Raw genomic sequence first — 22,407 nt, 5'->3', positions numbered from 1 at the left:
CAGGAGTGTGTCCCCTAAAGTCCCTTAAACTAAGTTGGAACACAACCCAGAGCAAGTTAGCTAGAGCACTTCTCAGTGGGATTTTACCCACGGAAAGGCATTAAGCACAAATTGATCACTGAAAGTGTTTTCCCTCAACACTGAAAATCATTGGGAAAAAGGAGGTTATTTGCTAATGAAACTTCCAATAAAGTATGCATGCCAAATCTTAATGCTTACAAAATTCATAACCCAACCTGACAATGAGTATCTTAAATTGTAGAATATAAATCTGAGTGTGATCTTGTCTCTCAGTCTCAGATCAAGCTCACATATATGGCAATCATATAGCTACTCTGTAACTGTTGGGTATTATTCACAAGTTTCATCAATGTGTGAAGGAAAAAAAGAGTAGTAATAAGCAGTATTTTTTCTGTTTCTGGTTAGGTATTATTATTATTTTCTAGTTGTACAAGAACTAGATGACTAGTAGCTACCAAAAATGGACTACAGAGCTACTTATATGCAGAAAGCATATCAGCGCATACAATGAAGATAAGAAAAAATTCAGCACGACATGAATCTTTGACATATCTCTTGTAAATTGTTCAAGTATAATTCACATAATCAGTGGATCACAATATTTACTATTTTCCTTTAGAGGTTTTCCTATTCACTTCCCTTCTATCCAACTCAAATATTCAGGATGTTTATTTTAAAATGTTTATCTAAACTAAGAGACATACCCAGAAAACAATGCGTGTCTAATACCAGTTAACTAAAAAATTTTAAGAGATAATTGCTTCACTAGCTAGCCATAAGGCCATATCATTTAAGAAATACTAAAGCAAATATTAATTGGTAAAATTGACATACTAATATTTCCTATAGAATTTGCTTGTGCAAATTATCCTCGTACATAGAACTTCAAAAACAAAAAGAACTATGAAAATGAGATTCAGGGGCAGTTGGGCGGCTTAGTCAGTAAACTATCTACCTTTGAGTCAGGTCAAGATTCCAGGATCCCGGGATTGAGCCTATGTTGGGCTCTCTGCTCTCTCTCCTCTGCCTCTCTCCCTTGTTCCTGTGGTCTCTCACTAATAGATAGATAGATGATGGATGATAGATAGATAGATAGATAGATAGATAGATAGATAGATGATAGATAGATAGATAATAGATAAATTCTTTTTAAAAATGAGATTAATTTTACTTTATTATTTCACTTGTGTGTTTTTAACTAGCTATCTGTAAAATGAAGGTTTAAATTGTATGACTCTAGACTAATAGTTGAATTAATTTGTATTGCTACTAAATTTTACATAGACTTGAAGAAGTATTTGGAGTCTCACACCATAAACAAAATTAGTTTAGCAAGCATGAATACTGTATAAAAAATTATCAAAAGAAGAAAAATATACCAATCCATAGCTAGTATTGTGTGGATGAGTTTTTTTTTTTAGTTTTTTTTCTTATATTGAACATAACAACAAAAAAAAAATAAAGATCATTGAATGTTTTCTGTGTCATACTTCAAAAGCCATAAGAGATAGCTTCTACATTTAATATATCACAAAATAAGGGTATCCATGTGATTGACCATGCAAGCAATATATTTTCAAGCTGACAGCTTTATGTAGCTAGAATCTATATTTGTTTTTTTTTCCTTTCACACGTATAAAAATTCATTCTAGGTTCAGCGCTTTGATCTATCTTATCACCCTCCTAGAGTTCAGTTCAGTATAAATTTCCTCTGAGGTTACTTCATCATTGTTTTCTGCTTATTTTATCTAGCATACAGCCTCTATTTTACAGATTGACTCTCTTTATTTTATTAGATGTCATTGTTTTCAAAAGTAATTAGGTAATATTTTCACTAATACACATTATTAAGTTTTTATTTAGGCTTGTACATTATCATTTTTTTATAGTTCCATATCATGAAAAATTTAAAGAAAGATAAGTATACTCCAGCAATGGAAGAACTTACAGTGTTAACACAGTGATTTAACTGCAGAGGTATGTGTTGATTTATTTATTTGAGTGTGATAGACATAGTTATGGACTATGTTCAAACAAGTCCAAACAAGCATGTTAAAACTGATAATAGATTGAAAATTAATAAAAGATAGCATCCATGTAAGTAATAAGTCTGAACAATTTGTGTTTCCAAAGCTAATTTAACTGGCAAAATTTGAAAACTTATAGTTGGGGTAATTTTAAACCCAAAATCTAGTGTATCTTATCTAGACACTTTCAAAAAAATAACAAAATCATTAGTCTATCAGCCAATATTTTTTGAACATTCTAAATCAAACTTAAAGGTCATTACATTTTTATCAGTATAATGACTTGATATTTTTTATCAATAAAGTGCATTTTGAGCACTACTATACTTGACATATATTTTGGCATGTTGATTCATATTTTGGTTATTCTTGAATTAAGCACATAAATACAGATCCCCAAATACATATTAAAAAAAACTAATAACTAAAGGGATGAATGGAAAATTGAACAATTATTGTTAGTGACTTCAATATGTCCACTTTGATGGATAGAAAGAAAAAAATCAGAAGATCTACCAAGAAATAGAAGACTTAAAAACATAAATAAACTGGAAGTATGAAATGTGTATAGAACACTTCACCCAACAACAGCAGAACACATATTCTTCCCAGGTGCACATTGGACATTCTACAGAGGAGACCATATGCTAGCTAATAAAACAGATTTCAACAAATTAAAAAGATTTTAAATCATATAAAATATGTTTCCAAATATAATGTAATTCAATTGTAATTCAATAGCAAAAGGAAATTTAGGACATTTACAAATAAGTAGAACTTAACACAAACTCCAAAATAAGTAATGAGTGAACAAAATTGTTACATGAGGAATTAAAAAATACTTGAAGGTGAATTAATTAGCAAATATTTTAATATGAATGAAAATAAAAACACGTCATATAAAAATTTCAGTGCAGCTAAAGAAATTAGATCTTAAGAAATTAGAAAAAGAAAAGAAAACTAAAAGCAAGCATAAGAAAACACTAATACAGAGTAGTGGAAATACATGAAATAGAAAGTATAAAACAAGGAATATTAAAGAAACAAACAAAAAGATGCATTGAAGATGTCAATAAAATTGGCATACTTTTAGCTAGATTGGCCAAGAAAAAAAGAAAGACGACATTATTTACTAAAATTGCACAAAGATCGAAGGTAATAATCACAAAATTTATAAGGGGAAAAAGATTATAAGGAAATACTTTGAGCATTTGCAAACTAACAAAATAGATAAAGTGGACTGAACAAATTCCTAGAAAGGTAAAGACTACCAAAAGTGATTCAAGAGGAAATATAATATTTGAATAGAACAAGTAATAATTTTGAATTTGTATTAAGTAACTCTCAAAAAAAAGTCCCATAAATGGCATCAATGGTGAATCATACCATACATTTAAAAAAGAACAAATACTAATTCTTCACAAAATTTTCAAAACAACTAAAGATGAAGGAACACACACTACACAGTAACAATGAAAAGTACAAAAATAAAAATGAGATAGCAATCCTATTTCCAATTGCATTAACACCAATAAGATTTTTAGGAATAAACTTATGAGAAATATAAATTTGTACACCAATTAGTATAAAATATAGCTAGAAGGAATTAAGCCAGGTGGAATTAAGCCATCTAGCCAGATGGAAAGGTACCCTTTGTTCATGGATTCCAAGACTCAACGTTGTTAAGATGGCAATACCACCCCTAATGATCTACAGATTCAACACCATCCCTGTGGATATATTCACTGCTTTTTCTACAGAAAATATCAAATTGATTCTAAAATTATATACGGAGGGATCACTGGGTGGCGCAGCGGTTTAGCGCCTGCCTTTGGCCCAGGGCGCGATCCTGGAGACCCTGGATCGAATCCCACGTCAGGCTCCCGGTGCATGGAGGCTGCTTCTCCCTCTGCCTGTGTCTCTGCCTCTCTCTCTCTCTCTCTCTCTCTCTCTCTCTCTCTCTCTCTCTGTGACTATCATAAATAAATAAAAATTTAAAAAAATTTAAAAAAATAAAAAAAAATAAAATTATATACGGGGGGTGCATAGGTGGCTCAGTTGGTTGAGCGTCTGACTCTCGGTTTCAGCTCAGGTTATGATATCATGGTTTGTGAGATCAATCCCTGCAACAGGATCCAAGCTCAGTGAGGAGCCTCCTTGAAGATTCTTTCCCTCTGCCCAAACCCTCACTCTCATGCATGTGCACTCAGTCCCTCTCAAGTAAATAAAAAAATCTTTAAAATACATATGCAAGGGATCCCTGGGTGGCGCAGCGGTTTGGCGCCTGCCTTTGGCCCAGGGCGCGATTCTGGAGACCCCGGATCGAATCCCACGTCGGGCTCCCGTGCATGGAGCCTGCTTCTCCCTCTGCCTGTGTCTCTGCCTCTCTCTCTCTCTCTCTGTGTGTGACTATCATAAAATAAATTAAAAAATACATATGCAAATATAAGAGATGTATAATAGCTAATATAATCCTGAAAAAAAAGAACCAAGTTGGAGAACTATGATAATTCAGACTGTGTGGGACTGATACAAGAAGAGACATAGAGATCAAGGGAATAGAATCTAGGATCCAGAAACAAACCTTTACATTTATGGCCAATTTATTTTCAAGAAGGATGCCAATCTGATTCAACTAGAGAAGAACTGGTTTTTCAACAAATAGTTCTGGGATAGCTAGATATCCAAATGCAAAGACAGACAGACAGACAGACAGAAAGAGCAAAACAAAAACAGAAAGAGAAAAGAAAGAAGGAAATAGGAAAAAAAGGAAAGGAAAGGAAAAAAGGAGAGAAAAGTTGAATCCCTACCTTACAATATACATAAAAATTAACTCCAAATCTACCTTAGATTTAAATGTAAAAGCTAAAACTCTAAAACTTTCAAGAAGTAAACATGTGAATAAATCTTAATGCCCTTGGGTTTAATATTTTCTTAGAGATAGCTTCAAAATTGCAAACAACAAAGGAAAAATAGGTAAATTGGACTAAATCCAATTTTAAAATATTTGTGCACAAAACAATGCCATCAAGAAAGTTAAAAGATAACCTATAGAATATTAGTAAATATTTTAAATCATACATCTGAACGGTCTTGTCTCCAGAATATATGAAGAACTCTAATAACTCAATAGCTAAATAACCCAATCAGTAATTGGTCAAGGAATCTGAACACACATTTCTCCCAAGAAGATATACAAATAGCTAATAAGTACAAGAAAAGATGCCTAAGATCATTAGTCATGGAGGAAATGTAAATCAAAACCACAATGAGCTACCACTTCTGTTTCACAAGGATAATTATAATAAAAAAGAGAGAAAATAACAAGAGGATGTAGAGAAATTAGAATCCTTATTCATTTCTGTTGCAACATAAAATGCTGAAGCCACTTCAGAAAAGATTTTTGGCAGTTCTTCGAAATGTTAAACATTGAGTTACCATATGACCAGGAGATTTTACTCTTAGGTATAGTCAATGGAAATGAAAATATAAGTCCATATATGAACTCATACATGAGTGGTCATGGCATCAGTGTTCTTTAATAACCAAAATGTGAAGACAATGCAAATGTCCACCAATTGCTGAATGGATAAAACAATGTAATGTATCCATACAATAGAATATCATTCAGCAATAAAGAAGAATTAAGTACTCATACATCTTAAAATACGAGTGAATCCTGAAAAGATTAGGTTGAAGAATCCACTCACAAAAGCAATATACTCTACATAACATTTTTGTGAAATATTCAGAATAATCAAATTTATAGAGATAAAAAATGGGTTAGTAATTGCTGAGACTTGGGTGTGGGGTGTTGGGTAGCAATAAGGGGTGACTGCTAATGTGTACCAGAATTATGTGGAGGTGATGAAACTGTTCTATAGTTTTGTGTGTGTGTGTGTGTGTATGTGTGTTCTATAGTTAAACTGCCCTAATGGTTGCACAATTCTGTGAATATACTTAAAAGCATTAAATGTGTGAATCTTAAGATATACCATTACATCTCATATTGTCGAGGAATATCCCCTTAATTCATTTCTGAAAAGTGTTTTTTATTTGTTGGATACCAGGCTTCCACAAATTCCCTGAACTATAATGTGCGCATTACATCCTACTTCAAATACCTCATGTAAGTCCTTCCATTTACTTTTACTCCGATAGCAACCTCCTCAATCCTCCTCCGGAAATAAGATAAGATTTCATATTTTAAAGCAAGCAAAAATTTTAAGATTACAAACACAGTTTATCTCACTTCCACTGTATTTTTAACAATGTGAATACCATACTTCTGAAAGCAACAGGGGCTCAAAAAAATCACAATGTGGACTATAAATCTCTAGAACATATCATGTGGCTATTTCTTTTATTAATATCTTTTGACAGGGAAACTGCATCTCTTCTCAGTTGTTTAAACTATAGAGGCAGGCACTGTTCTAACTCTTTAAAGATTATCTTTACCTATTTTTTTTTTCCTCAATGCCTTCCTTTCATCGTCTTTTTCCACAAAACTTTAAAGTTTCTGCTGACTCCTCTGCCACTCAGTGTTTATTTTGGGACTTTAATATCCCTTGCTCCATCTAAAAATGTTTCAGTCTCTTCCACCTTTTCTAGGATTTATGGTTTTAAGAGTTATAATTGCAAATCTACAGAGCAGAAAATTCTGATTTTCATTTGACTCATATGTATAGATACACATAGATAATATATATATATATATATAAACATACACAATATATATTTTAAGTTCAGCAAGCTATGACTATCACCAAATCTTTCTTTCTAGAATCCATAAACAGTAAGAGGCATCGCATAGCTAAAGCTCCTGGACATGGTGCTGTATAATTCCCAAAGATGGCCAACATCATCTCTTCCATTTTTGTATTCAGATGCCCTCCTCTCATCAAGGGATCTCATCTAATATTCTGGGTGGGCCTTGACAATTATTTTTATCAAAAGTGTAGTAAAATTGGCACTAAATTAGCTCCATCTTGTTGGAAACATCATCAAAAATGTATGACTTCCATTGGGCCTGGGAGTGGGCACTCAGAGGCTCCTGACTCCCTCCTCTGTTCTTGGAACGTGGATTCCTTTTGCTTTCTCACTCCTAGCGGCTGCTCCAAGGACAAAGCCTTCAGATAGTAATATGGTGCTGAAAATAACTGCATAGTGTCCGTGACTGAGCCCAGTTAGGGTCTCTTTATAAACTTTGAAGACTTGGCTGGTGGCTGTGGGGATTCACTGTCTTGCTGCCACATATGACAAGCCTGTATGTGAGCTGCCTTTGCTTATTAAAACTGCCACCAACCAACTGGGAGTAGTCTGCCTCTTTCTTTGGTCTTTCCTTGTCCTCTGAGTACAGAAGCCAACTTCAAATTACCAGGAAAGCTCTTGGAAAGGTGGCAAACCAACATATGTCTTGCCCCACAAAAGGCCTAGTAGCTTCACCTTTCAATCTCTTGGAGCCCTGAGGTATCATGTAAAATCTTCTGGCTAATCAGCTATCAGAGAAAAAAAAGAGTTATCTGGCCAGCCTATAGCTATTCCAGGCATTATCACATATATTTCACATCATATTTCATGTGATCTAAAGGCACATTGGATAGTTCTGGTCCTCGTCCAATTCCCAGACAAACGAACTGCATGAGTGATCCCAGCCAATCACACTGAACAAAAATGAACCCTGTTTCAGAATCATGGGTAAATAAATGCTTATTATTTTGGCCATCAAATGTAGGGGTGATTTGTAAAATAGCAATAGATTAGGTAAAACAGGCATAAAGACAAAGAACTCACAAAAGAAGAAAATGTGGAAGAATTTTACCATGGAAAAGAGTTACTGTAATTAAGGTTTTAGAAACTTAGAGAACTTACATGTTGACCTGCCTTAAAAGATTATATGCATGCAAAAAAAGAGAAATACTCTATAGAAAATCAGTGAAGCAGAAATGTGATGGACAAAAAGATATGTTGACATTTCACAAATACCAGTATGTAGATATGGTGGGGTATTATTTGTTGAGCATAATATATTACAATGATTTTTAGGCTAGCAAGAATAACAATGAGGAATTTTTAGGTTTAAATTTGATGATTGCTACAGTGTATAGGAATGTTATATAAGTGAGACTCTTTTACAATCTCTCTAGAAATAATAAGAGGGTATAAAATTATCTTCACAACTGGACACTTTTGCTATTCTTTATAATTTCCAACAATAAAAACTAACAATTTTTAAAGGCAGTATTGCTGATTAAATAATTAAATAATTAAATAATTGTTCCAACACTTAGTGCAAAAATCAACAAACAATTATTATTTTACAGTTTCTGTAGGCCATGAATGGCAGCATGTCTAGCTGGGTACCCCTGTGCCAATGCCTCTTATAAGGTCATGATCGAGGTATCAGCCAGAGCTGATTCTCATTTGAAGGCTTGACAGGGGAAGGATAGATTCCCAAATCCATTCACATAGCTTCTGGCAGGATTCAATCCCTGTTGACTGTTAGACTAAGCATCTCAATTCATGGCTATTTTTCTGGGCTTTACAGGTCAGCTCACCTTCCTTCAGAGCTAAGAGAGCAAGAGTGGGAATACAAACTAGAAGCCACAGTCTCCTTCAAACTAAAGCTAGGAAGTAACATTCCATCACTTCCACCATTGTTGTTGTTGTTGTTATTGTTGTTAAACCAAGTCAGTAATCCTAGACCTTACTTAAGAGGAGGAAACTGCAAAAGAGCATGAATACCAGGCGGTGATGATCACTGAAGGCAGCCTAGTGGCTGCCTAACACAATGGTTCACAAAGAATGAATAATGTCTCCTAATCACATATCACTGAATCACATAAAATGTTAGGTTCGATTTAAAAAACAGATTAAAACAAGTTATTACATAAAATTTATTTTTTTCAAAAATATTTATTTATTTATTTTAGAGAGAGAAGGAGAGTGTATAGCGGAGGAGCAGAGGAAGAGAGAGAGAGAATCTCAAACAGACATCCTGCTGAGTATGGAGCTGGATGAGGGGCTCCGTCTCATGACCTGAGTTCATGACCTGAGCCAAAATCTAGAGTCTGACTCTTAGTCTACTGAGCCACTTAAGTGGCTAAATTTAGTTTATTTTAATAAGAACCTAAAATTTAGTTTATTTTAATAAGAATAGGATGTTATCCTTTAACAATATTAGGTTTTATCTTTTTAACCAATTGAAAAATATTTATTTATATAATTATATAAATTATCATTTAATATATATTTAAATATTTACATCATAATGACTAGTTTTGAAATTGTATGCTATAGGGATCCCTGGGTGGCGCAGCGGTTTGGCGCCTGCCTTTGGCCCAGGGCGTGATCCTGGAGACCCGGGATCGAATCCCACGTCAGGCTCCCGGTGCATGGAGCCTGCTTCTCCCTCTGCCTGTGTCTCTGCCCCCCCCCCTCTCTCTGTACGACTATCGTAAATAAATTAAAAAAAAATTTAAAAAAAAGAAATTGTATGCTATATATAATTTTTAAGCCCATAAATTAAAATTTGAAATCAATCAAACAAAAAGAAAATAATGCTGTTTTAGGAGCAACTCACCCCTGGATAAGCATTTATTACTTTTGATGGAATAGATACAGATGATGGGCAAAAAATAAACCCTATGTTGTATTTTGGCACTTTTAGTTGCAAAGAACAAAAGCACACTGAAGTTATTTTAAGTAATGGGAAAATTGATTTCAAAAATAGGCAGAAAAATGTTCATAGTACCTATGTATATTTAGGAAAGGGGAATGTAGAAATCTAGTACAAAACTGTAAGAGAGAATCACACAAGATCTCCTTCCCTTTTATTTATTTATTTTTACTTTTTTTAAAGATTTTATTTATTTATTCATGAGAGACACAGAGAGAGGCAGAGACACAGGCAGAGGGAGAAGCAGGCTCCCTATTGGGAGCCCGATGCAGGACTTGATCCCAGGACCCAGGATCACGTCCTGAGCCAAAGGCAGACTCAACGACTGAGCCACCCAGGTGTCCCCCTCCTTCTCTTTTAAAATGGGAAGAATTCATTAAAGTTTCACAGCAAGAGTTTTGAGGCCTTCCAGCTAACATTTTAACCATTAATGTTAAGCTTTGACATGAATCGTCTCCATTCTCCAGTCCCTTATTCTCATTTTCTTTCCTACTTCATTTTGTTTAACTTCCCTCATGGTTTCTGCATCTCATAAATTCAACCTGTCTTCATATACCTAATTCTGTCTCATGTCATTCTTCCATGCTGTTTCTACGTCCAACTGACTTGTTTTCTTACTTCAAATTGCCAAGCGGGGATAATCTAATCAACTCTGTTCGTGTTTTCAAACTAGGGCAAGCCACAAATGACTTATAAGTCTATAGGTTTACTGACCTTGGGAATGGTGCAAAATGTAGATACAAGCATGTGTGACTGAGGGAAGAAAGTATGTTGTTATGAAACATGGACTCTTGTGAACCTCTTTCCAGAAAAAGGAAACTACAGGCAATTAGCAAAATAAATGTAGTCCATTACAGGTTCTTAAGCTCTCCAGCTAATTCACCTTGGAACCTGAAAATTAAAAAGCAGGAGTTGAGACCTGAAATACTACTTATCTACACATTTCTAGAGGGTCTGTTAAATTCAATTATATATAAAGAGGAGACATATTTATTAACAGTGTGAATATTAATTATCAGTTGTCTTCTAACAGATATTAACAGGAATGGCATTTAAGACATGAGAGGGTCAACAGAGAAGAAGATAGACATTAAAACACAGATTTTTGAAATGGGTAAATGATGAGGACAATTTTATTAATCCAAGAGCATGAAGCAAGAAATATGTCTAAAAAGAGCAAACAAAAATGCTGCAGAACAGTATTAAAGACTCAAAACTACTCTGGGAGGTACAGAGATAAACAATACAATATGAACAGCCAAGCAAGGCATGGCAAGATTGCTAAACTCTCTCTACAAATGTCACAGAGAAGGCAAAAAGGAATATCCACATGGGCAGGGTAAAATAGTAGGCACAAAAGGAAGATATGGGCATCCACAGTTGGAAACTGATCTCTTAGGCACAAGACAGGGAGTTGGGTTGTATGATGAGAATCTATGTGCTGGGAGACAAGGATGCAAAATAGGAACCTGACCAAGGTTAGGGATAGCAGTAAGACTGAGCAGATGCTGATATTGTTATTAAGCTGATTAGCCATAACCCAAAACTCATTTCATTTCTACATACATAAAATCAGGGTTGTCTGGGCTGGAACTGATCCACTAGGGTCTTAACACCGATGTCATTTCCAAATTAGAGGAATAGAGAAAAACCTTTGGGGTTGTTCTGAAAATACTTGGAAGGCTCAGTCTCTTCCTCCCAGCCCAATTTAGTTCCCATAGTACTATTTTTAGCATTGGGAGAAGGGGACAGGTTCATATAAGATAGAACAATTACATTGGACATGTGTGGAAAGCACAGGAGACTTTCTGCACTGTGCACATCTGAATTACAGAGAAAACTGCTTAAAATCACAGCCAGTCTATTTGCATATTGCTTTCCAGTTGTCAGATGGTATCTCAGTTTTTCAACATGAAAATCACAGCAGATTTTTCATAAGGATGTTAGACTGACTTACTGAAATACAGCGCATCCATAAGCGTCTCTGAATTTCCATGATCATATTTGTCTTAGTGAACCCTTTGTGCAGAATTGAAGAGGAGACAGCACACTTTCCATTGGAGGAAAGTCTCCTAAAGTGCCACCTTTTCACAACATTTCTTAAAGCATAACACTTGATATAAGTATTGCATTAAGAAAGAGATGAAAATAAAAAAAAAGAAAGAGATGAAAAATATTTTCAAGGAAGTAGAGTGAACCAAAAGGAAGTAGAGAATATAATCAAAAAGGATTCTTTAAGAGTCTTCTCTCTTGCCAAATGACAAACTTAGGCTCTATTTACTCTTCCCCTTCCATTATCACTCTTACCACACATTGGCTCCTATTGATGTTGGAACATGGCATTGTCTTTGGCCAACCACCAGTTAGGGGCATAGCCCCAGATTCCACGTAATTTATAATCTGGTTAGGAATATAAGCATTTGAACAAATATAATCAATTGAGAGGGAAATGTTCACATGTTTGATCAATGACATGAGAGAGGTATAAATTACTATGTGGGTGTTAAAGAAAGAGGTATTACTTCTGAATCAGAGGACAGAGGAAGAATATATGAAGAAGACAATGTAACACATGAATAGGACTTGGGAAAATTAACAGAATTTTTCTAAGCAGGCTTATGGGGTGGGAGGTGGACTTTTAGTCACTGAGAAAAAGAGAAAAGATACAGAGTTAGGGAAGTGCAGGGCCTATAATCAAAGGCCTATAACTGGCTTGCCAGATAGAACCAGGTATAACTGGGACAAAAGGTCATAGGTACGTGTGGGGAAGGATGGAGATATTTGAAGGTAGGCCTAGAAAAATTGACGGGGCAGATTATGAAGGGCTTTGAATGGCATGCTAGGAAATAAGAAATAGGGTGCTGGATAAGATATTTTACTGAAGTATCAATGTATCTGGAGCTGTGCTTTAGAAATACTGCACAAAAATTCTATGGGGTATAGGTGTGCATGGCAGCACAATTCAATATCAAGGTGGTCTAAGCAATGCTGTGATTATTCATGTATACTTCTCTTTATGAAATTACGCACAAATATGGCTACAACAGTAAGAGGGTGTGTGCCTTTTATACAAGTGTTAAATACAAGCAAATATATTTCCTTTTTATAAAAAATATTTTATTGATTTATTCATGAGAGACACAGAGAGAAGGAGAGGCAGAGACACAGGCAGAGGGAGAAACAGGCTCCATGTGGGACAGGAACACACCCTGAGCCAAAGGCATGTCTTAACCGCTGAGCCTGCCAGGCGTCCTACAAATATATTTCCTGTACTTGCACAAGGGAATAATATTTTACTCAAAATTATTTTTAGTTTTACTGTAATGGAACATACCACTTTGCACTGGTTTTCTGCTCAAAAGAGAGCATTTCAGTTTTTGTTTCATTCTCATCCATAGGGGAACTTAGTGCAATACCAACCTGGGCCATATTAGAACTACTGGCTTAGAAATGAACATTGGCCAAAAGTCATTAGAAATAGATAGCTGTTTAGTGGTGTGTGGGAAATGAGTTGGTGGTTACAGTCCAGTTCCTACTTAACAGGTGTCTACCTCATAAAAACCACCATCATAATCAGCACTTATTGGCACCCTTATCGTATGTGTGAGCAGAGAAGCCAAGATTTAAGACTGCTTTCTCTTCTGTCAGGACTAGGTGGGGAGCTTCCTTTTAACCTTTTATAATGTCTCTATGTTTTCTTCTAACAATATTAATTCCTAAAATGAATTTAGTGTCTAAGAGGCATCTCTAGAGATGATCGCTGAGTTCTTAAAGACAGTAAATTCATTTTCAAAAATAATATCATTAGAAGGAAAATATGGAGTCATTATAGAAGGTTGTTTGTAATGAGAGCATTTGAAGCGGTACCATTTCAAATCAGCAGTTTTAAAGACAGACATATGTTTCCACCACAGGGACCTGTCCTTCTGCTTGAACACCAGAATAAAATTTATTACTTAACATCACAAAAGAATCACACTCAAACTTCATCATGATTTACAGGGTGAAATCCACAGCTTTACTCAGTGTTGTTTGATTGTGATATTAGATGCTACTCAATGGAAGGAGAATTTGTTTTTCCATGCTGGCTAGCATGTCACCTTCTGTAGTTTATGTTTTAAACATGAAATCCAGTTACATAAAAATAAACATTCAAACCAATTCATTTGCAATGGAATTATTAAAAAAAAAAACTTCACTTACTGGATAAACTAGTGTCAAAATTCATCTTGTCTACAGAATCATATTCACAGATAAAAATATTTTATAAATATTACACTCTGCAGTATTCATATTTGATTGCTCTCACTTTGGAAAAAAAAAAGTTTGCTGGGGTGTCTGGTGGCTCAGCTGGTCAAGATGCCCACTCAATTTCAACTCAGGTCATAATCTCAGAGCCCTAGGATCATGGCCATATTGGGCTCTGTGCTCAGCAGGTAGTCTGCTTGGAATTCTCTCTCCCTCTGTGTCTCTCCTTGTTCTTTCAAATACATAAATAAATCTTAAAAAAAAAGTTTACTGTGTTGATGATAGGAAATAATTACCTCCATTTCAATGACTTAGTGTCATGTTTCAATGGCAGTTTTTTAGATAGAGTATCTTTTGAGGAGTGATGGGGTAATGAACTTGAATGAATCCCAATGATTATTATAGTACATTTCCACTGATCTTTCAATTTCTAAGATGGAGCAAACATAATTGCCTATATAACAAAAATTCATTCAAAATTCATTTCTTTTCTTTTTAAAAGATTTTATTTATTTATTTATGAAAAACACAGAGAGAGAGGTAGAGGGAGAAGCAGGCTCCCTGCAGGGAGCTAGATGTGGGACCCGATCCTGGAACTCCGGGATCCTGACCTGAGCGAAGGCAGACACTCAACTGCTGAGCCATCCAGGCAACCCCTCATTTCTTTTCTTATTTTCTCGTTATTATTTTGAGAGAAAGAGAGATAGGGCATGGGAGAAAGGGTCAAAGGGAGAGGGGAGAGAGACTTTTAAGCAGGTTCATGCTCACCATGAAGGCCAACATGAAGCTCAATATCATGACTCTGAGATCATGACCTGAGCTTAAATCAAGAATCAGATGCTTAATTGACTGAACCACCTAGGCACCCCTCAAAATTCATTTGTATTTATTAAACAGAAAATAAAATCAAAGAAGATTCACAAACTTCTATATTTACAAGGAGGTTTATTCCAGATAGAAAAGTCATTAGAATAAACATGGGAGCTTCCAGGGCAGAATTAAAACTATAAATCATTCATATTTTTCCCAGTAACATCTTCACTTTCATATTTATCTGACCTTTGTTTATTAAAAGTTTTCAACAAAATATTTATTTTTTTCAACAAAATATTTAAATAAAAAAAGAAAAGGTAAAGCATTTTGACTGTGAAATGTAAAATGTTTACATGCTTGTTGACTAAACTATCTCTTTTAATACAGAAACACATGACTGCTTTTCATAACCTTTCCATTCATTTTACACTGTTTCATAGTCTCCCTTATGCCTACGGACATAACTTTTAAGGAGGTGAGATTAAGTGTTCACAGAAATTGATAGGTTCAACTAAAACTAAAATAAAGTTCTATACATTGGCTTAAATGTTTGACTGTTGCTGTTCCATAAAGAGAAAATAACACATATTTATGTAATTTGAGAGAGACGGGATTTTGAAATATTTCATTTGCAAATAAGAAAAATTATTCAGGGATCCCTGGGTGGCACAGCGGTTTGGCGCCTGCCTTTGGCCCAGGGCACGATCTTGGAGACCCAGGATCGAATCCCACGTCGGGCTCCCGGTGCATGGAGCCTGCTTCTCCCTCTGCCTGTGTCTCTGCCTCTCTCTCTCTCTCTCTCTCTCTATGTGACTATCATAAATAAAATAAAATAAAATAAAATAAAAATAAAAAATTAAAAAAAAAAGAAAAATTATTCAAGGTCATAAAATTACTTAAAATAATAGTCTCCATTGTAGAATAAAAGAGAAGGCCTTTTCATAATATTAATGTATTACGTTCTTCTTTTGAATATGATAGTAAGACAAATTAATAAATTCCTTTTCTGGTCTTCCATTGTTTCTTTAGTCTGTGACTATAGATTTTTTTGCCTTTTCTAAATATCTGTCTTATCTAAATCACAGTCAACTTATCTAGAAGTTTAGATATCTAGGAAAGATTGAATTATTTCAATTTTGTTATAATTTTGGTATACGTTTAAAAAATCTTCTCTTTAAATCTTTCTTAACTGAACTATACTTACCTAAATACCCTAGCACTGGGCCATGGTCTACCTGTCTTTGAGAAAACTTTGCTTTGAGCATGACTATTGACTTTTGGTTAAATATATATATGATATTCTCTTAAATTATAAATATATAATATTGTGTTATATTACACTGAAGAAATAAAATGATACTGGAATTCTTCCAATAGTCACAGGTAGTACTCTGCATGTAAGCAGATAAACATATCTCACTTGACTTTAAAATTATTCCTAGGAGCAAGGATAGAAGCACATTTATCAATTTCATTCTTAAATAGCTGAAGACGTTAGTTAAAAATAAGTTTTCCTTGCTCTAAAAAACAAGAGTATGCAACTTTTATACAACCTGCTATTTTGTGATTGATACAGATTACTTTTATGTTTTATAGATTTTGTAAGGGTGTCCACTGAAATGTTACTTCTAATTTAAACTCAATTTAGAAAAAAAATTAAAAATAAACTCAATTTAGGAAGCATATTCTGAACACTTAGTAGGTTCCTACACTTAGTAGTTAATGTACCAAAGATTTCATGATATTTTTACTCTGATATCCATAATACTATCCACTTCACAGTTCAGTGTAACAGTAAGGATGTTATCTTATCTGACTTCATGTGCCCCCCCCTCAAAAAAAAGCATAAAAAAAAGCCCTGTGATATGAGTATTGACAGGTGAAGGTTCATACTGCTTAAAGAGACAAAGTGAAAGCCTGTAATGAGCCGAAATTATAAAGTAGGGTGATGATACCTCAAAGCCAGTAAGGTCACAGAGCAAAAAGAAATCTTAATTTTGTGACATAGAGTTTTCTACTCTGTTCGCACTCCTTTAATTTTGTACAATTACCATCCATCTTTTCGTCTAAATGCCATTTTATGCACTGATGATCTATGAAACTTTTCAAAAGTAGAAAATATTTCAAGGTAGTTTAAAGGCAGCTCAGCAAAGTGGTATGTTATGACACACTTCAGTTTAACTTCTTTAGGTTTGTTTCCCTTTCCACCCAAGCACACCTCAAACGTGGCACCATTCAGCGCTATCCTTGCAGTATATTCGATGACTCCTTAAACATTATCACCACCTGTCAAACCTAGCATGAAATAACTTGCAAGGTTTTTATGTTGATTTTAAGGAATTAGAAGCATCAAGCATGTTATTTATTCTGGGTTTATCTTCAGTGATGTACACTGCTACCAGCAGCACTGGATTGCATCCTGAATAATCTTGTCAGGATTGGCTGCTGAAGTATTATTTTGTTGTCTGGATTTAGGTTGTCTATATTCTGCACCAAAATTTACTTTTTTAGAGGACTTCAGCCTACATTCAGCCAATAAGAAATCTAGTGTCTCAGAATAAAAATTTCCAAGACCATCTCCCAGATCAATGGAGAAATTTAGCATCTTAGCATTTTATAAACTTATTTACAAAATTAGAGTCTCATCCCTAACACTCTTTAAATATTTTTTTTGTTGTTGTTACAGGTTTGCTTTCCTTGTTCATAAAGAACAAGGGGATATGACTATGCAAGGATATAGAACTATTAGAGTAGAATTCTGCAAAATAATTTTTGGTAATGCATATTTGATAGATGCAGTTTCAAAATCTTGAATGTAGAAAAAAGTAAAATAAATTTCCGGAGTGAGGGCTGGAATAATACAAAAGAAGACGGAGTGAAGATAAAGCACAGTAGGTACCTGGGAAGCCAATGAAAGTGTGAGTTAGAGATGGTTTCTCCCACATGCTCAACTCATTGCTCTTGCTCCCTCAGAGTCCACTGTTCTTTTCTCCAGACAGTGCTGATTCCTCAGTCCATCAGAGGGTTGCACACTGGCCACAGTCAGATGGAGTTGGACCGTTCATATTACCTAGCAACAGATCTAGGTCTCACTGCTCTCTCAGGTAAAATTGGGAGTTGGGATTAGATGAATTATTCTTACACATTTTTGGTCAAATGCCTGATTAGAATTAAAGGAAAGATTTGGAAACTCTCTAAAAAAGAAAAAGGAGAAAAGCCCAGAAGCAGCATTTTACAGGGTACAAGCCTACATATAGCCTTCAAATTAAAAATACAGAAACAGAATATTTTTAAAAATATTATATATGACTTCATAATATGCATGAGTGTAGGGCTTTGGAATAGTATGAATAATCTCTTTGGGCTTTCTGCATTGAACATGCAGAATTACAAGCCATCTGCATTGAGCATGCATTTAAGAGTGTTGACTCAGGAGCCAGACCACCCAAGTAGTGTTAAAATAATTAAATGAGGATGCCATTAGAAGAAAGGTGGCTTTAATACTTTGGTAGCCTGTGTAAGCAAAACAAAACTTAAGCCAGAGTCAGTGCCTTGGAATCTGAGAAAACAAAACTTCAGAAGAACCAATCACAAACAGCCAACCAGGCTTTCCAAGATATGGCAACCACGTAAGCCATAGCCGGTCAAATAATTTCCTCACTTTGCTTCCATATCTTCTCTATTATAAAACTTCTCCCCCAGCTCCTATTGGTGGGACACTTCAAGTTGCTTTTGATTTGGTGCTGCCCCATTCAAACTGATGTTTGCTTAAACTCTTATGTTTGCTTAAAATCTTAATAGGCCTCAGTTCATCTTTTAACACTAGCACTCTCCAAACACAAACACCTTGTGTAACATTAGGAAAGCTACTTATCTTTTCTTTCCTACTATCTTCTTTCTTTCCTTCATTTTCAGCCTTGGTTAATCAGGGATAATAACATTTATATTTAACTCATGTGGTCACTGTGGTTATTAAATTAGTGTGTGTGTGCGTGCGTGTGTGTGTGTGTGTGTGTGTGTGTGTGTCTGTCACCTGGGTCTGGAATTATATATTCATGCTTAGAACAGTGCCTGGAACACAGTTTGAAGACCCCCCCCCCCTTGTAAGTAGGGCCAGCCCTAACCCAGAGGCAGCCCATCCAGGCGTCTTCCTGAAATTTTAGCAACTAAAAGCATTCTGTTTACAATAAGAAAACCATTCCCCCCCCAACACCCTGATTGGAATGTCCCTGAATAGGTTCATGTTGACCCTCCCCGAAATCAACCTGGATGCCGCGACTCCCGCGGTTCTTTTGTCTTTAGGCAGTTTCTTTCCTTTTGCCTTTTAAAAGACACCTGTAATTGCTAATCGGGGCTCTTTTTCCTCCTCGGAGGCGGAGAGCCCGTTTGCGCAAACGTTCAATAAACCCTCTTGCTAATTGCATCTGCCTGTCTGGGGTCTGGGTCTCTGGGGCGTCCACCGGGCCACGTTGGCACCCGTGAGCCAGGGTCCAACAAGTTCAGTGTTCAATTTATCTAAGGTATTGCTTGTATGATTAAAAAACAACTACAAATATGAATAAAAATAAACTAAAAAATAAAATTATTCATTATTAATGAATTAAAATGATTTAATGAATTAAAATGAATGAATGAATAAAATTAATGAATAATTTTATTTTTAAATAAAATTTATTAATTCATTCAATTAATTCATTTAGGTGATTATTTTCTTTCTTTCCACAATTTCAGGAGCTTACTTAAACACAAAAATCAACCATATTATGTAATTTGCAATGAGACATTCTATACATTATCATTATCTGTACTCTTATATTTATGGTTTCTGAGTTAATGCAAAAAAGAAGAGTATTTTTAAATCACCATAGGAAAAGGGTGAAGAGTTGCTTCCCAAGAAGAAAACACTGGGAACAATGTAATCCATAATGCTGGGATCCCTGGGTGGCTCAGTGGTTAGGCGTGTCTGCCTTCAGCCCTGGGCGTGATCCTGGAGACCTGGGATCGAGTCCCACTTCAGGTTCCCTGCATGGAGCCTGCTTCTCTCTCTGCTTGTGTCTCTGTCTCTCTCTTTCTGTGTCTCTCATGAATAAATAAATAAAATTTAAAAAATAGTCAGTAATGCTAAATGTCTATGAACCAACTTCATTTGCACTTAGCATCCCTCTCCATATAATGTGTCCTGGGATCATGTTCCTCTTTTCCCATTTCTTTTCAATAATGTGTATTGTACTTCCCTTTTCATGAGGATGAACAGCATAAAATTATTTACATTTACATGTATATTCACTCTTTAATGGATCTTTTCTCAAAGGCTTTATTTCCTCAATAAGCTAATTTGTACCTATTTTTAAAGTAAGTCCCAAAGTAAGCTTTTCTAAGCTGAATATATAAAAATTAATATCAACAGATTTCTGATATATTTCTTTCTCCATCTATACTTTTTAAAGCTGAAAATCAGATAATATTTTAGATAAGATTTGGTTCAAAATTGTTGCACCAGATGCAATTTACCTTTTAACCTTAAATCCTTCAATATCTTCCCTTCCTTTTCCTCATCTCTCCACTAGTGAAGTGTGACAGATAAAAATGTCATTTCTGTTAAACAAGAGAGCATTTACACTCAACATCATTTCCACCCCCATTCTTACATTTATGATGAAAGTAGGTAAAATATAAATATAGCTGGAAAGGGAAAGCCATACATTTTCTGCTTAGTGAAATAAACATGCTCCCCCACACACATACACACACACTTTCCCCCCCCTGACAGCACTGTTTTCTTGCCGATACCATAGTTTTCCTTTTCCATAAGCAGCTGTTACATTCACTAAGCAATTCACCAATTTTCTATGGCCCCCTATTTTTCAAGTCCTCTAATTTTGCCTTCATTTTCTCATCCAAGTATGAACATACCCCTCCCCCTGACATGCACAGAGATACACTCTATTTTAGGTGCCATGGCATGTCAATAGCATCAATCACCATTCGCACCATCGATCATGCAGCTATGAAGCAGTTGGATGACATCTGCCATAACACCCTCTGTGCTACTATAATGCACTTGAATTTTGATGCAGGAGGATATTGGTCTGCAGACTTATAATCAATCACAGCATCTTTTCAAGCAGGATATCTTGGAGAAGTAACAAGCAGTTAATCACACATTCTTAGAAGATATCTGGACATGAATAAAAGAGAGTTCCATGTTGTTGACTAATATTAAATAATTAAAATATAATTCATAACGCTCCCAACAGCCAATGTCATACTTGTTATTTCAAACAATATATTGCTCTTTCAGCCTTAGTCTTTTTCTCCATAAATATCAGTATTCTAGGGTCTTTGCTTATTATTAGATTTTAGCAAGATTTGTGGCAATCTAAAATGCAAAGCATAAAGACAAAGTAATCTCATATTTAGTATTCCCAACTCTTGCTCTGTCGATGGTGGACTCCGGTATACAGTAAAATTATAATATATGAAAGTGAATGTGAATAGAATATAAGGAAAATTTTGTAAATGGAAACAATTAAAATAAATGAACAGTAAAACATATTGGATAGAATTGTTTAACTTGATTTGTGATTAAGTCGTTAAATCGTAACCCTTTACAATACTTGCTGATTTTTCTCTTTTAAATTTCATCATTCTAAAAAAATTTTTTTCATCATTCTAGCATTTAGTAAATGCATTATTGATACTTACAGGTATTTAATACAAAAAAAAGTTTCCTGCAAGGCTGGGAGCAAGGAGGAAAGTACCTTTTTCCTAAAAGAAAGAAATTTTGAGGGAAGAGAGCATGTTTCTTGAAATAGAGTTCTCTTACCTTTATTTACAAATAGAAAATGTGGGAGAAAGCAGCAAAGACAGGTTCTGACCCAAGAGGATGTTTCATTACAACATACTCCTCAGAGGAAGGAGTAGATGACAGAAAGGCCTGGAAGGAAAGAGGGAGATCTGCCTCCACTTCCTGGGGTTAGAAGTTTCTGGGGTGGGGTGTGAAGTAAAGGCACAGAGGGTCCCTACCCTGATAGTCATAAAGCCTTGTCATTAGGAAAGAAGAGACAGACTGCTCCTAAGAGGACAAATTTTGATGTAGAAGGATCATGAGAGAATATGATAAATACCAGACTTAATTGGTTCTGAAGTGTGGGGGGGGAATGGGGGAAGGGCAAAAGAAGAGGGAGACTCAGACTCCCCATTGGGCAAGGAATCTGATGCTAGGCTGGATCCCAGGACCCCAAGATAATGACCTGAGCTGAAGCCAGACACCTAACTGACACCCGGGTGTCCCCAGTTCATCTACTTTTTAGTGCGCTTAGGCTAACCAGCTTTTTTCTTCTGTTTCCGTAATAATTTTGGTATTTACAGATTGAGGAAAGATTTGTGGAGTGGCTCCTCACAGGAGATTAGCCTCAGCCTCTGCCAACCTCTGAGCCGGCTCCTCTGTCCATCACATCCTAGATTTCTTGTCCATGCAAGGATAAATCCTCTTTTAGAAATATCACATTCTTCCACCATCTTATATTCTTGGCAAACATACATGAAGCCCCAGTCCACGTGTTACTCTTCTGTTGTCTTTCCATGACCACCTAACGTATCACTTCAGAACCAATTAAG

The sequence above is a fragment of the Nyctereutes procyonoides genome, unplaced genomic scaffold (assembly GCF_905146905.1).
Source record: "Nyctereutes procyonoides isolate TBG_1078 unplaced genomic scaffold, NYPRO_anot_genome, whole genome shotgun sequence".
NCBI lineage: Eukaryota > Metazoa > Chordata > Mammalia > Carnivora > Canidae > Nyctereutes > Nyctereutes procyonoides.
This window is presented reverse-complemented; position numbering follows the sequence as displayed.